Genomic DNA, 4,278 nt, shown 5'->3' on the forward strand with positions numbered 1-4,278 from the left:
ATAAATTAATAATCATTTTTATGCAAAAATAAATTAGTTTTTTTTAATAAAAAATGATAAATTAAAAATGACAAAAATTTCCTTCTTTTCTTAACTGTTCTACTTTTATATTATAATTAGAAGAATAGGTTAGAAATTTTAAGATTTTAGAAATATAAAATATAAATGATAAAAAATAAAATTATATAATAAAAACAACAAAGATGATTTTTTATATATATATTAAAATAATTGCAACTATATGAATTTATCACATTTTTGAATTATAAATACAATTTATTCTTTTTTAATATAATAATAATTAGTAAATACGATTCTAATGTTATTATTGGTGAATTATGTTATGACTTTAGGTATAATTTATATAATATAATAATTATTAATTAGTTTCTCTAGTAGATCTTTCTCTTTTTTAAATATAACTTGTAATTTATTTTTTGATAATTTTATATGCTCAATCGATAATGATGATATTACACATATACATAAGAAGGTTAATTGAAATTACTCAAACGAAGTAGATCTGTAGATTCATATTTGAGATTACATAATTTATGCGTATTTCATAACGGGGGGAGGGGGGTAGATCTGGAATTCTCACTTATCGGAATCTTTTAAAAGAGATGAGGATATTAGAATAATTATAAGCGCAACGTTTTAGACTGCTCATTAGTTAGCCGTTATGTTAATGAAAATCATAAAAATATATACAGCTTTCAATCTTTGAATGAACAAATTAAAAATTTATTATAGCTTTATTGAACAAATATTTTAATTTATAAAATTGGTTTTCAAAATTTCTCCCTAAGCATTAACTCCCGAAAGTATTGGGAAAACATTATACTTTTATTTAAAAATTCTGTGTAAATCTAGATCTAAAAAAACGATCCCTCTTTACTAAGTCTTACATCTTTATTAAAGATAGATTTAAAGATTTTATAATTTTAAATATTACAAACCATATTTACTATATAAAAAATTACAACTAAAATGAAAAATAATTCTTTGTGATATCTCTGAGACCACCCATTTAGCAACCTTTTCTGTCAAATTCTTCCCTTTAGACAGACTATTTTATGTATTAATGTTTCCTCGATAAACATTGCTAAATATAATATCACATCCTCTGACCTTTCTAGGCCTAATTCTTTTTCTATTAGACGAAGTTTTTCATACATTCGAAACATTCATTTTCAAAGGGTTAGATGGCTTCAATCTTTCTCTTTCACAACTTATTAGAAAACGCCAACTCTAATAAAAACGAATTATTTATGAGTCTACCCTTTTCGCAATTAAATTTTAACTGATACCCTCTCATTTTTGGTCAAGCTTTATTTTTTGGTACTGGTCTGGTTGCCTTAACAAATCCAGAGTGTGGAATATGCATTTTATTGTTGTCTGCCTGTTTATTCTTTCTTTATAGGATAGTCTTAAAGATAATCTAGATGATTAAACTCATTTTTCTTGTCACTTTCTCTCCTTGCTAAATTAGCTTTGCTATTATGTTGATTATACCAATTGCATTAGTATTTACTTCAATTCAAGTAGCGCCTTCAACACTATTAGGCGTTATTTTTTCTTTTCTGTTTTCTAATTCCTTTTTTCAACTTATTATCCTTTTCTTCTGTTACATGTATGTAACATTTCAATTTAAAGTTTTTTATTTATTATTGTCTTAAGCGTTATAATACATGTACATTTAAATAATTACTGTTTAAGGCAATAATGTAGATCATGATATTATGTAAATTGGATATTTAGTTATATTAAATGTTATTTAATTATATATATGTATAAGATATTATTTCAGAAAAAGATTATCATTAAATTTTTATATTATCGAATTTACTTATTTTATCAAACAAATAAAATCTTGTCATAATAAACATTAATTGTTAATTTATATGAAAGAAATCTGTGTTGATAAAAGTTAATAATAAAACATACATTCTCAATCAATACTACCGATTTAGAAGTTCTTATATTATCAAGCACTACTACCGGCCCAGCATGGTTGAGAATCTAACCTGTAATTTATCAATTACACCATAAATTCTCAATTGGGCGTTTAACAAGGAGACTTCCTGGAACTACTCCTATTTAATCTGAGTATCAATAACCTGATCTCTATTAAAAGATTGATTCAGTTATGATATTAATAATTGATCATTGGTGCCTGAGTGACGGTTTCCCTTAGCAGCAACAATATTTTAGACCTCATCACTAGTTTGAGCCTTTATCTGAATCGCAGCAAACTCGAGATTTTATCTCCCTCTTCATAAAATCTCTTGTTTCAAATCAGGGCACCCAAGGTTCTTATATTTTAGGGACTCCTATTAAAGGGGGGCTTTTTTTCATAATGAATTTCTTTATCACCTACAAAATTTTACTAATATTATTACCATTGATGACCTTCCACATCAATAAATATTTTATTCTTAAAAAAATATCTCGATCTTGCTAAAATGTCTTTCATATTTAGAACCCGTCGATCTTTGCTAATATTCCCTTGCTCATTGACTTCAAACTAAAGTTTAAACCATTACTAGATAAAGGTACTAATTTATTTTTTCAGAAAAAAAAATTAGCTGTTCGCCTCCCTTCCCCAAATGATGGAGGATTTATACCTCTTTTCCATGCGTCTCCGAGCTTTCTCTCTTTGGGTTAATTTTATTAGTTCAAAATATCGGAATTCATTAAATTTCCTGATTGCTTAGTAGAATTAGCTGGGCAAATAGACCGAGTTCTACCCCCCCCCCCAGCATACCGTCTTTTCCCTTGCTTCCCAGAAATTATTCTGCTTTGCCAAGAACTACACTAGTTATAGATAGAAGGAGAGGATTGGTCATTTCCGATACCTCAGTACAAGGTCGAACTGTAAGAGAATATCCCATTCAGTCCATTAATATTAATACCATTTCACACAATCAGTTAGATTGGAATTACATTATAGACGGAAGAGGATTAGCTATTTTCAACAAGGTCAAACTGTAGAAAAATACCCAATTTAGAAGATAAGTATCAATAGTATTTTATTTAACAAAACTCAAATTTAATTAATATCATAACATCTCTGTTTATCATCAGACTATAATTTATTTTTAAAATTGAACTCTTAATTGAATGCATTTTAAACACTCTCATTTCAGTATAAACTAAATCAAGCTCATCTGTCTATTGATAATTTTTTTATGGTAACTCAAAATTTGGTCAAATAATACTTTCCTATGTATTAATATTAAATATCATTATTTATAATAAGTTACCGTACTTGTATTTTTTTCGGTCAATGTGTCACTTTTTCATTGATTAGTTCTTTGTGGGCGTTTTATAAATTTAGGATTTGATTTACTGAAAATGATTTCAGCATGTAATTTTATCGTTAACCTTTCACCATTTGTAATTTATAAGAAGGATTCTTTGGAAAAAAGAATATAATTATATTATAACAAAGTTTATGGCAAGATTAAAATCACAGTATATCTTTTAGGAACATGCCAGAATGCATTTCTGGTGCAGATTTTTAAATTAAAAAAAAAGCCCATTAATATACTCTTCTTTTTTATCATGCTAATAACTTGTTGGGGTCTTTAAAACGTGTCCTATCTTTCCATAAAGCTCGGCCTTTGGTCATATTGACGACAATTTTCTTATCCAACATGTCCTTGCGGATTTGAAAAAACCAAGTTAATGGTGATCTGCCTCTAGTTCGTTTGCCATAACTACGTGAACTTGCCGATTCATGTCATGTTAGATGGACCATCTTAATTTTTGTGCGAAAATGTTGTTAGCCTGTTATGTGAGGAAGCTTATGGGAATACAAATACTAGATAGGGTAATTCAGGGTTATTGATGATGATAGAATCAACGCGTATTGATAGGTTAGAATCAAATTAAAGGACAATATAGTGGCTAAGAGTAAAACTATTTTTGGTAGTTAAAATAATGCATATACTGCTAGTTAAAAGTTATGAATTTTATTTTTTCAAAGTCAAGATGAGGACATATAGCATATCTTTTAATAGAGATCTCTTATATATGTTCTAGTACTTTTAGGTATAACATGTAAGGTTTTTTGTTGCAAAGAATGTTACAATATTATCCTTGCCTCAAGAAAGGTGCAATAAAGAATTATGAAGAAATGTCTTGCCTAAATCACCAGGATCATATAGATACCTACTCGATTGTCTTCTACTATTACCGATTCTCGCGAACAATTAGCACAAAAGATCATATCAATCCTAAGTAGAATGATATCCTCAGATAAAAAAACTTCTG

The sequence above is a fragment of the Gordionus sp. m RMFG-2023 genome, chromosome 3 (genome assembly GCF_954871325.1).
Source record: "Gordionus sp. m RMFG-2023 chromosome 3, tfGorSpeb1-WG-v2, whole genome shotgun sequence".
In the NCBI taxonomy this organism is placed as follows: Eukaryota; Metazoa; Nematomorpha; class Gordioida; order Chordodea; family Parachordodidae; genus Gordionus; species Gordionus sp. m RMFG-2023.